Source organism: Arachis stenosperma, chromosome 6 (assembly GCF_014773155.1).
Source record: "Arachis stenosperma cultivar V10309 chromosome 6, arast.V10309.gnm1.PFL2, whole genome shotgun sequence".
Lineage (NCBI taxonomy): Eukaryota > Viridiplantae > Streptophyta > Magnoliopsida > Fabales > Fabaceae > Arachis > Arachis stenosperma.
In genome coordinates, this window is record NC_080382.1 from 129,127,415 (window position 1) to 129,140,409 (window position 12,995).

The window sequence follows — 12,995 nt, forward strand, 5'->3', positions numbered from 1 at the left end:
GGTCTCTTGTGTACTCCATCCTTTTCTTGGTGATGGGCTTGTCCTCATCAATGGGAATGTCTCCCTCTATGTCAACTCCAACTGAATAACAGAGGTGACAAATGAGATGAGGAAAGGCTAACCTTGCCAAGGTGGAGGTCTTGTCCGCCACCTTATAGAGTTCTTGGGCTATAACCTCATGAACCTCTATTTCTTCTCCAATCATGATACTATGGATCATGATGGCCCGGTCTATGGTAACTTCGGACCGGTTGCTAGTGGGGATGATTGAGCGTTGTATGAACTCTAACCATCCTCTAGCCACGGGCTTGAGGTCATGCCTTCTCAATTGGACCGGCTTTCCTCTTGAATCTTGCTTCCATTGTGCGCCCTCTTCACATATGACTGTGAGGACTTGGTCCAACCTTTGATCAAAGTTGACCCTTCTAGTGTAAGGATGCTCATCTCCTTGCATCATAGGCAAGTTGAACGCCACCCTCACACTCTCCGGACTAAAATCCAAGTATTTCCCCCGAACCATAGTGAGATAATTCTTTGGATTCGGGTTCACACTTTGGTCATGGTTCTTTGTGATCCATGCATTGGCATAGAACTCTTGAACCATCAAGATTCCGACTTGTTGAATGGGGTTGGTAAGAACTTCCCAACCTCTTCTTCGGATCTCATGGCGGATCTCCGGATATTCACCCTTTTTGAGTGAAAAGGGGACTTCGGGGATCACCTTCTTCAAGGCCACAACTTCATAGAAGTGGTCTTGATGCACCCTTGAGAGGAATCTATCCATCTCCCATGACTCGGAGGTGGAAGCTTTTGCCTTCCCTTTCCTCTTTTTAGAGGTTTCTCCGGCCTTGGATGCCATAAATGGTTATGGAAAAACGAAAAAGCAACGCTTTTACCACACCAAACTTAAAATGTTTGCTCGTCCTCGAGCAAAAGAAGAAAGAAGGGAGTAGAAGAAGAAGAAATGAGGAAGAGGGGAGGTGGTAGTGTGTTCGGCCAAGAAGGGTAAGAAAGGGTGTTTAGGTTGTGTGAAAATGAAGGGTTGAAGAAGGGTATTTATAGGAAAGAGGGGGGTAAAGGTTCGGCCATTAGGGTGGGTTTGGGAGGGAAAGTGGTTTGAATTTGAAGGGTGAGGTTGGTGGTGAAGAGAAAGATGGGATTTGATGGGTGAGGGGTTTTTGGGGAAGAGGTATTGAGGTGATTGGTGAATGGGGGAAGAAGAGAGAGAGTGATGGTAGGGTCCTGTGGGGTCCACAGATCCTGTAGTGTCAAGGAAAAGTCATCCCTGCACCAAAAGTTGCTCAAAATCACGTTTTGAGCCATTTCTGGCGTTAAACGCCGGGCTGGTGCCCATTCCTGGCGTTTAACGCCAGGTTCTTGCCCTTTACTGGCGTTTAACGCCAGTCTGGTGCCCCTTTCTGGCGTTAAACGCCCAGAATGGTGCCAGACTGGGCGTTAAACGCCCAACAGCAAGGCTTACTGGCGTTTGAACGCCAGCAGCTTCTTCCTCCAGGGTGTGCTGTTTTTCTTCCTGTTTTTCATTCTGTTTTTGCTTTTTTCATTATTTTTGTGACTTCTTATGATCATCAACCTACAAAAAAGATAAAATAACAAAAGAAAATAATTAATTATAAAACATTGGGTTGCCTCCCAACAAGCGCTTCTTTAATGTCATTAGCTTGACAGAGGACTCCCATGGAGCCTCAGAAACACTCAGAACCTTGTTGAAACCTCCCAACACCAAACTTAGAGTTTGAATGTGGGGTTTCAACACCAAACTTAGAGTTTGGTTGTGGCCTCCCAACACCAAACTTAGAGTTTGACTGTGGGGGCTCTGCTTGGCTCTGTTTTGAGAGAAGCTCTTCATGCTTCCTCTTCATGATGACAGAGGGATATCCTTGGGCCTTAAACACCAAGGATTCTTCATTCACTTGAATGATCAACTCTCCTCTATCAATATCAATCACAGCCTTTGCTGTGGCTAGGAAGGGTCTGCCAAGGATGATAGATTCATCCATGCACTTCCCAGTCTCTAGGACTATGAAGTCAGTAGGGATGTAATGGTCTTCAATCTTCACCAAAACATTCTCTACAAGTCCATGAGCTTGTTTTCTTGAATTGTCTGCCATCTCCAATGAGATTCTTGCAGCTTGCACCTCAAGGATCCCTAATTTCTCCATTACAGAGAGGGGCATGAGGTTACACTTGACCCTAGGTCACACAAGGCCTTCTTGAAGGTCATGGTACCTATGGTACAAGGTATAGAAAACTTCCCAGGATCCTGCCTCTTTTGGGGCAGTTTATGCCTAGACAAGTCATCCAGTTCTTTGGTGAGCAAGGGAGGTTCATCTTCCCAAGTCTCATTTCCAAATAACTTGTCATTTAGCTTCATGATTGCTCCAAGGTATTTAGCAACTGCTCTTCAGTGACATACTCATCCTCTTCAGAGGAGGAATACTCATCAGAGCTCATGAATGGCAGAAGTAAGTCCAATGGAATCTCTATGGTCTCAATTTGAGCCTCAGATTCCCATTGTTCCTCATTGAGGAACTCAGAGGAGGTTGGTGCACGCCCACTGAGGTCTTCCTCAGTGGCGTCCACCTCCTTTCTTTCCTCCCAGAATTCGGCCATGTTAATGGCCTTGCACTCTCCCTTTGGATTTTCTTCTGTATTACTTGGGAGAGTGCTAGGAGGGAGTTCAGTAACTTTCTTGCTCAGCTGACCCACTTGTCCTTCCAAATTCTGATGGAGGACCTTGTTTCATTCATGAAACTTTGAGTGGTCTTTATTAGATCAGAGACCATTGTTGCTAAGTCAGAAGTGCTCTGCTTAGAACTCTCTGTCTGTTGCTGAGAAGGTGATGGAAAAGGCTTGTTGTTACCAGGCCTGTTTCTTCCACCATTATTGTTATTGAAACCTTGTTGGGGTCTCTCTTGATTCTCCATGAGAAATTTGGGTGATTTCTCCATGAAGAATTGTAGGTGTTTCCATAGGGTTCTCCTAGGTAATTCACCTCTTCTATTGAAGGGTTCAGGATCATAAGCTTCTTCCTCAGATGAAGCTTCCTTAGTACTGTTTGGTGCATTTTGCATTCCAGACAGACTTTGAGAAATCAAATTGACTTGTGAGTCAATATTTTATTCTGAGCCAATATGGCATTCAGAGTGTCAATCTCAAGAACTCCTTTCTTCTGATTAGTCCCATGTTCACAGGATTCCTTTCAGAAGTGTACATGAATTGGTTATTTGCAACCATTTCAATCAATTCTTGAGCTTCTGCAGGCGTCTTCTTCAGATGAAGAGATCCTCCTGCAGAGCTATCCAAGGACATCTTGGATAGTTCAGAGAGACCATCATAGAAAATACCTATGATGCTCCATTCAGAAAGCATGTGAAGGACATCTTCTGATTAATTGTTGTATCTTTCCCAAGCTTCATAGAGGGATTCTCCATCCTTCTGTCTGAAGGTTTGGACTTCCACTCTAAGCTTACTCCATCTTTGTGGTGGAAAGAACTTTGCCAAGAAGGCATTGACTAGCTTTTCCCAAGAGTCCAGGCTTTCCTTAGGTTGAGAATCCAACCATATTCTAGCTCTGTCTCTTACAGCAAAAGGGAATAGCATCAGTCTATAGACTTCAGGGTTAACCCCATTAGTCTTGACTGTGTCACAGATTTGCAAGAATTCAGCTAAAAACTGATGAGGATCTTCCATTGGAAGTCCATGGAACTTGCAATTCTGTGCATTAGAGAACTAATGAGGCTTTAGCTCAAAGTTGTTTGCTCCAATGGCAGGGATAGAGATGCTTCTCCTATAGAAATCAGGAGTAGGTGCAGTAAAGTCACCCAGCACCTTCCTTGCATTGTTGGCATTGTTGTTGTTTTCGGCTGCCATGTCTTCTTCCTTGAAGAATTCGGTCAAGTCCTCTAAAGAGAGTTGTGCTTTGGCCTCTCTTAGCTTTCGCTTCAAGGTTCTCTCAGGTTCAGGGTCAGTTTCAACAAGAATGCCTTTGTCTCTGCTTCTGCTCATAGGAAAGAGAAGAGAAAAGAGAATGTGGAATCCTCTATGTCACAGTATAGAGATTCCTTGAAATGTCAGAGGAAAAGAGAAATAGAAAGAAGAAGGAGAAGGAGAATTCGAACTTTAATTAGATAAGGTTCGAATTGTGCATTTAGAAGGAGTAGTACTCCATAAATAGAAGGATGTGGGAAGGAGGGAAGAGAATTTTCGAAAATTCAATCAAAAGATTTTGAAAACATTTTGAAAATTTGATTGATAATTTTCGAAAATTCAAAGTGAGAAAGAAATCAAGTGATTTTTGAAAAAGAATTTGAAATTATAAATTAAAAAGATTTGATTGAAAACTATTTTGAAAAAGATGTGATTAAAAAAAATTGATTGAAAAGTTATGGTTTTAAAAAGATATGATTGAAAAGATATGATTTGAAAACAATTTTAAAAGATATGATTTAAAAACAATTTTAAAAGATATGATTTGAAAACAATTTGAAAAGATATGAATTGAAAATAATTTGAAAATATTTGATTTTAAAAACTAATGACTTGCCTAACAAGAAAAGATATGATTCAAACATAAAACCTTCCTTAATAGAAAAGGCAAAAAATGTTCAATCAAATCATTAATTGTTAGTAAGTATCTTTGAAAAAGGAAAGAAATTGATTTTGAAAACATTTTGATTGAAAAGATATGATTTGAAAAAGATTTGGTTTTGAAAAACTTTGAAAACTTGAAAAAATTGATTTTGAAAACAAAATCTTCCCCTGGCACCATCCTGGCGTTAAACGCCCAGAATGGTATACATTCTGGCGTTTAACGCCCAAAATGCTACTTTTTGGGCGTTAAACGCCCAACCAGGTGCCCTGGCTGGCGTTTAAACGCCAGTGCCTTCTTCACTGGGCATTTTTGAATGCTCAGCTTTTTCTGTATAATTCCTCTGCAGTATGTTCTAAATCTTCAATTCCTTGTATCATTGACTTGAAAAGACACAAAATTAAAAATATTTTTGGATTTTTAATAATCAAATGCAACAAGAATCAAATAACAATGCATGCAAGACACCAAACTTAGCAGTTGGTTTACTACTGACACTAACAATATGAGAATGCATGAGACACACAAAATACTTCAAGTCAATAGAATTCAAAGATTAGAACACAAAAATCATCAAGAATTACTTGAGGATCCTTAAGACACATGAATGAATGCATGCAATTGACACTAAACTTAAGATGAGACACTAGACTCAAACAAGAAATATTTTTGGATTTTTATGATTTTGCAAATTTTTTGTATTTTTTTCGAAAATTAAGTGGAAAAAGGTATCAAAATCCTTAATGAGAATTCCAGGAATCAGTGCAATGCTAGTCTAAGACTCCGGTCCAGGAATTAGACATGGTTTCACAGCCAGCAAGCTTTCAAGGAAAGCTTCAGTCCAAAAACATAGACATGACCAAAGGTCAGCCAAGCCTTAGCAAATCACTGCTCCAAAAGCAAGATTGATACAAAATCAACAAGCTCTTGTGGTGATAAGTTGAAACCTCGGTCCAATCAGATTAGACATGGCTTCTCAGCCAGCCAGATTTCAACAAATCATCATGAAACTCTAGAATTCATCTTCAAGAATTTCGAAAAAAAAAATACCTAATCTAAGCAACAAGATGAACCGTCAGTTGTCCAGCCTAAACAATCCCGGGAAATAACACCAAAAATTTGATGTTGTTGCCGGATCTTGGCTCTGATGTTACCAAAGGCTTGCTCAAAACTAGAACAATCCCCGGCAACGGCGCCAAAAACTTGGTGCGCGAAATTGTGAACTATACTTTTTTCACAACTCTCATAATCCCTGGTAATGGCTCCAAAAACTTGGTGCGCTCAATACCATGGCATTACACAACTTCGCACAACTAACCAGCAAGTGCACTGGGTCGTCCAAGTAATAAACCTTACGTGAGTAAGGGTCGATCCCACAGAGATTGTTAGAATGAAGCAAGCTATGGTCATCTTGTAAATCTTAGTCAGGCAAACTCAGATATATGGTGATGAACGAAAATAACATAGAAGATAAAGATAGTGATACTTATGTATATCATTGGTGTATGAGCTTCAGACAAGTGTATGAAGATGCCTTCCCTTCCGTCTCTCTGCTTTCCTACAGCCTTCATCCAATCCTTTCTTACTCCTTTCCATGGCAAGCTCGTATAGGGTCTCACTGTTGTCAGCAGCTACTGGTGCGCGAAATTGTGAACTATACTTTTTCACAACTCTCATAATCCCTGGTAATGGCTCCAAAAACTTGGTAGCCTAATACCATGGCATTACACAACTTCGCACAACTAACCAGCAAGTGCACTGGGTCGTCCAAGTAATAAACCTTACGTGAGTAAGGGTCGATCCCACGGAGATTGTTAGTAATGAAGCAAGCTATGGTCATCTTGTAAATCTTAGTCAGGCAAACTCAGATATATATGGTGATGAACGAAAATAACATAGAAGATAAAGATAGTGATACTTATGTATAGCATTGGTGTATGAGCTTCAGACAAGTGTATGAAGATGCCTTCCCTTCCGTCTCTCTGCTTTCCTACAGCCTTCATCCAATCCTTTCTTAATCCTTTCCATGGCAAGCTCGTATAGGGTTCATGTTGTCAGCAGCTACCTCCCATCCGCGCAGTGAAAGCTAATGCACACACTCTGTCACAGTGCTGCCAATCACCGGTTTGGTTCCCTCCCCTACCGGAATAGAATAACTCTTTTGCGTCTGTCACTAACGCCCAGTAGGTTACAGGTTGAAGCACGTCACAGTCATTCAGTCATGAATCCTACTCAGAATACCACAGACAAGGTTAGACCTTCCGGATTCTCTTGAATGCTGCCATCAAGTCCTGCCTTTACCACGAAGATTCCGAAGAATCCAAGAGATATTCACTAAGCCTCGGATGCTTGTAGAACAAGAATGGTTGTCAGTCACCTTGTTCATGAGTGAGAATGGTGATGGGCGTCATCATCACCTTCATCATGTTGAAGAACAAGTGATATCTTGGATAAAGAACAAGTGGAATTTGAATGGAAGAACAATAGTAATTGCATTAATACTCGAGGTACAGCAGAGCTCCACACCCTTAATCTATGGTGTGTAGAAACTCCACCGTTGAAAATACATAAGAACAGGGTCTAGGCATGGCCGAATGGCCAGCCTCCAAAGGTCTCTCCTCTGATCTAAATTGATCAAAAGATGATCTAGAGATCTAAAAGTGATCAAAAGATTTCTATACAATAGTAAAAGGTCCTATTATAAGAAACTAGTAGCCTAGGGTGTACAGAAATGAGTAAATGACATAAAAATCCTCTTCCGGGCCCACTTGGTGTGTGCTTGGGCTGAGCAATGAAGCAATTTCGTGTAGAGACTCTTCTTGGAGTTAAACGCCAGCTTTGGTGCCAGTTTGGGCGTTTAACTCCATTTGGGTGCCAGTTCCAGCGTTTAACGCTGGGATTCTTGAGGTGACTTTGAACGCCGGTTTGGGCCATCAAATCTTGGGCAAAGTATGGACTATATATATTGCTGGAAAGCCCAGGATGTCTACTTTCCAATGCCGTTGAGAGCGCGCCAATTGGGCTTCGGTAGCTCCAGAAAATCCACTTCGAGTGCAGGGAGGTCAGAATCCAACAGCATCTGCAGTCCTTTCAGTCTCTGAATCAGATTTTTGCTCAGGTCCCTCAATTTCAGCCAGAAAATACTGAAATCACAGAAAAATACACAAACTCATAGTAAAGTCCAGAAAAGTGAATTTTAATTAAAAACTAATAAAATATAATAAAAAACTAAACTAAAACTACTAAAAACATACTAAAAACAATGCCAAAAAGCGTACAAATTATCCGCTCATCACAACACCAAACTTAAATTGTGCTTGTCCCCAAGCAAACTGAAAATCAAATAAGATAAAAGAAGAGAATATACTATAGACTCAAATATCAATGAAACTAAGCTCCAAATTAGATGAGCGGCGGACTAGTAGCTTTTTGCCTCTGAACAGTTTTGGCATCTCACTTTATCCTTGAAATTCAGAATGATTGGCTTCTTAGGAACTCAGAATCCAGATAGTGTTATGACTCTCCTAGTTAAGTATGATGATTCTTGAACACAGCTACTTATTGAGTCTTGGCCGTGGCCCAAAGCACTCTGTCTTCCAGTATTACCACCGGATACATACATGCCACAGACACATAATTGGGTGAACCTTTTCAGATTGTGACTCAGCTTTGCTAAAGTCCCCAATTAGAGGTGTCCAGGGTTCTTAAGCACACTCTTTTTGCCTTGGATCACAACTTTATTTCTTTCTTTTTCTTTTCTTTTTCTTTCTCCCATTTTTTTTTCATTTTTCTTCTTCTTTTTTTTTTTTTGTATTCGCTGCTTTTTTCTTGCTTCAAGAATCATTTTTATGATTTTTCAGATCCTCAGTAACATGTCTCCTTTTTCATCATTCTTTCAAGAGCCAACAATTTTAACATTCATGAACCACAAATTCAAAAGACATATGCACTGTTTAAGCATACATTCAGAGGACAAAAAATATTGCCACCACATCAAACTAATTAAGCTAGTTTTAAAGATGAATTTGAAATCCTGTACTTCTTGTTCTTTTGTGATAAAAACAGTTTTCATTTAAGAAAGGTGATGGATTCATATTCATAGCTTTAAGGCATAGACACTAAGACACTAATGATCATAAGACACAAATATGGATAAACATAAAGCATAATTTTCGAAAAACAGAAGAATAAAGAACAAGGAGATTAAAGAACGGGTCCACCTTAGTGATGGCGGCTCTTTCTTCTTCTTGAAGATCCTATGGAGTGCTTGAGCTCCTCAATGTCTCTTCCTTGTCTTTGTTGCTCCTCTCTTATGATTCTTTGATCTTTTCATGGAGGAGGATGGCATGTTCTTGGTGCTCCACCCTTAGTTGTCCCATGTTGGAACTTAATTTTCCTAGGGAGGTGTTAATTTGCTCCCAGTAGTCTTGTGGAGGAGAGTGCATCCCTTGAGGTATCTCAGGGATTTCTTGATGAGAGGGGTCTCTTGTTTGCTCCATCTTTCTCTTAGTGATGGGCTTGAGGTCATGCCTTCTCAGTTGAACCGGCTTTGGATGCCATAAATGGTTATGGAAAAACAAAAAAGCAATGCTTTACCACACCAAACTTAAAAGGTTGCTCGTCCTCGAGCAAAAGAAGAAAGAAGAGAGTAGAAGAAGAAGAATTGGAGGAGATGGATGTGAGTGGTGAGGAGGTATTGAGGTGATGGTGAATGGGTGAAGAAGAGAGGGTGGTGGGGTTGGTGGGGATCCTGTGGGGTCCACAGATCCTTAGGTGTAAGGAAAAGTCATCCCTGCACCAAATAGCATCAAAATCCACGTTTTGAGCCAATTCTGGCGTTAAATGCCGGGCTGGTGCCCTTTCTGGCATTTAACGCCAGGTTCTTGCCCTTCCTGGCGTTTAACGCCAGTCTGGTGCCCCTTCTGGCGTTAAACGCCCAGAATGGTGCCAGACTGGGCGTTAACGCCCAACTGCTAGGCTACTGGCGTTTGAACGCCAGCAGCATCTTCCTCCAGGGTGTGCTGTTTTTCTTCCTGTTTTCATTCTGTTTTTGCTTTTCATTGTTATTGTGATTCTTATGATCATCAACCTACAAAAAAGATAAAATAACAAAAGAAAATAATTAATTAGAAAACATTGGGTTGCCTCCCAACAAGCGCTTCTTTAATGTCATTAGCTTGACAGAGGACTCCCATGGAGCCTCAGAAACACTCAGAACCTTGTTGAAACCTCCCAACACCAAACTTAGAGTTTGAATGTGGGGTTTCAACACCAAACTTAGAGTTTGGTTGTGGCCTCCCAACACCAACTTAGAGTTTGACTGTGGGGGCTCTGCTTGGCTCTGTTTTGAGAGAAGCTCTTCATGCTTCTTCTCCATGATGACAGAGGGATATCCTTGGGCCTTAAACACCAAGGATTCTTCATTCACTTGAATGATCAACTCTCCTCTATTAACATCAATCACAGCCTTTGCTGTGGCTAGGAAGGGTCTGCCAAGGATGATGGATTCATCCATGCACTTCCCAGTCTCTAGGACTATGAAGTCAGTAGGGATGTAATGGTCTTCAATCTTTACCAAAACATTCTCTACAAGTCCATGAGCTTGTTTTCTTGAATTGTCTGCCATCTCCAATGAGATTCTTGCAGCTTGCACCTCAAGGATCCCTAATTTCTCCATTACAGAGAGGGGCATGAGGTTTACACTTGACCCTAGGTCACACAAGGCCTTCTGAAGGTCATGGTACCTATGGTACAAGGTATAGAAAACTTCCCAGGATCCTGCCTCTTTTGGGGCAGTTTATGCCTAGACAAGTCATCCAGTTCTTCGGTGAGCAAGGGAGGTTCATCTTCCCAAGTCTCATTTCCAAATAACTTGTCATTTAGCTTCATGATTGCTCCAAGGTATTTAGCAACTTGCTCTTCAGTGACATACTCATCCTCTTCAGAGGAGGAATACTCATCAGAGCTCATGAATGGCAGAAGTAAGTCCAATGGAATCTCTATGGTCTCAATTTGAGTCTCAGATTCCCATGGTTCCTCATTGGGGAACTCAGAGGAGATTGGTGCACGCCCATTGAGGTCTTCCTCAGTGGCGTCCACCTCCTCTCTTTCCTCTCCATATTTGGCCATGTTTATGGCTTTGCACTCTCCTTTTGGATTTTCTTCTGTATTACTTGGGAGAGTACTAGGAGGGAGTTCAGTAACTTTCTTACTCAGCTGACCCACTTGTCCTTCCAAATTCCTAATGGAGGACCTTGTTTCATTCATGAAACTTTGAGTGGTCTTTATTAGATTAGAGACCATTGTTGCTAAGTCAGAAGTACTCTGCTTAGAACTCTCTGTCTGTTGCTGAGAAGATGATGGAAAAGGCTTGTTGTTACCAGGCCTGTTTCTTCCACCATTATTGTGTATTGAAACCTTGTTGGGGTCTCTCTTGATTCTTCCATGAGAAATTTGGGTGATTTCTCCATGAAGAATTGTAGGTGTTTCCATAGGGTTCTCCTAGGTAATTCACCTCTTCTATTGAAGGGTTCTCAGGATCATAAGCTTCTTCCTTAGATGAAGCTTCCTTAGTACTGTTTGGTGCATTTTGCATTCCAGACAGACTTTGAGAAATCAAATTGACTTGTTGAGTCAATATTTTATTCTGAGCCAATATGGCATTCAGAGTGTCAATCTCAAGAACTCCTTTCTTCTGATTAGTCCCATTGTTCACAGGATTCCTTTCAGAAGTGTACATGAATTGGTTATTTGCAACCATTTCAATTCTTGAGCTTTTGCAGGCGTCTTCTTCAGATGAAGAGATCCTCCAGCAGAGCTATCCAAGGACATCTTAGATAGTTCAGAGAGACCATCATAGAAAATGCCTATGATGCTCCATTCAGAAAGCATGTCAGAAGGACATTTTCTGATTAATTGTTTGTATCTTTCCCACGCTTCATAGAGGGATTCTCCATCCTTCTTTCTGAAGGTTTGGACTTCCACTCTAAGCTTACTCAATTTTTGAGGTGGAAAGAACTTTGCCAAGAAGGCATTGACTAGCTTTTCCCAAGAGTCCAGGCTTTCTTTAGGTTGAGAGTCCAACCATATTCTAGCTCTGTCTCTTACAGCAAAAGGGAATAGCATCAGTCTATAGACTTCAGGGTTAATCCCATTAGTCTTGACTGTGTCACAGATTTGCAAGAATTCAGCTAAAAACTGATGAGGATCTTCCATTGGAAGTCCATGGAACTTGCAATTCTGTTGCATTAGAGAAACTAATTGAGGCTTTAGCTCAAAGTTGTTTGCTCCAATGGCAGGGATAGAGATGCTTCTCCCATAGAAATCAGGAGTAGGTGCAGTAAAGTCACCCAGCACCTTCCTTGCATTGTTGGCATTGTTGTTGTTTTCGGCTGCCATGTCTTCTTCCTTGAAGAATTCGGTCAAGTCCTCTAAAGAGAGTTGTGCTTTGGCCTCTCTCAGCTTTCGCTTCAAGGTTCTCAGGTTCAGGGTCAGTTTCAACAAGAATGCCTTTGTCTCTGCTTCTGCTCATAAGAAAGAGAAGAGAAAAGAGAATGTGGAATCCTCTATGTCACAGTATAGAGATTCCTTGAAATGTCAGAGGAAAAGAGAAATAGAAAGAAGAAGGAGAAGGAGAATTCGAACTTTAATTAGATAAGGTTCGAATTGTGCATTTAGAAGGAGTAGTACTCCATAAATAGAAGGATGTGGGAAGGAGGGAAGAGAATTTTCGAAAATTCAATCAAAAGATTTTGAAACATTTTGAAAATTTGATTGATAATTTTCGAAAATTCAAAGTGAGAAAGAAATCAAGTGATTTTTGAAAAAGAATTTGAAATTAGAAATTAAAAAGATTTGATTGAAAACTATTTTGAAAAAGATGTGATTGAAAAAAATTGATTGAAAAGTTATGGTTTTAAAAAGATATGATTGAAAAGATATGATTTGAAAACAATTTTAAAAGATATGATTTGAAAACAATTTGAAAAGATATGAATTGAAAATAATTTGAAAAGATTTGATTTTAAAAACTAATGACTTGCCTAACAAGAAAGATATGATTCAAAACCTTCCTTAATAGAAAAGGCAAAAATGTTCAATCAAATCATTAATTGTTAGTAAGTATCTTTGAAAAGGAAAGAAATTGATTTTGAAAACATTTTGATTGAAAAGATATGATTTGAAAAGATTTGGTTTTGAAAAACTTTGAAAACTTGAAAAAAATGATTTTGAAAACAAAATCTTCCCCCTGGCACCATCCTGGCGTTAAACGCCAGAATGGTATACATTCTGGCGTTTAACGCCCAAAATGCTACCTCTTTGGGCGTTAAACGCCCAACCAGGTGCCCTGGCTGGCGTTTAAACGCCAGTCTGCCTTCTTCACTGG

The 12,995-nt window shown here is 40.5% G+C and overlaps 2 non-coding genes across 2 annotated transcripts; both read left to right on the forward strand.

Annotated features, from left to right (window-relative positions):
- Nucleotides 1-3,384: 3,384 nt before the first annotated feature.
- Nucleotides 3,385-3,489, forward strand: LOC130937425 (small nucleolar RNA R71). The gene has a single exon (XR_009068646.1). It is a non-coding gene; the product is annotated as a small nucleolar RNA R71 (small nucleolar RNA).
- Nucleotides 3,490-11,494: 8,005 nt separating this feature from the next.
- LOC130938194 (small nucleolar RNA R71) lies at nt 11,495-11,602 on the forward strand. The gene has a single exon (XR_009069369.1). It is a non-coding gene; the product is annotated as a small nucleolar RNA R71 (small nucleolar RNA).
- The last annotated feature ends 1,393 nt before the right edge of the window (nt 11,603-12,995 follow it).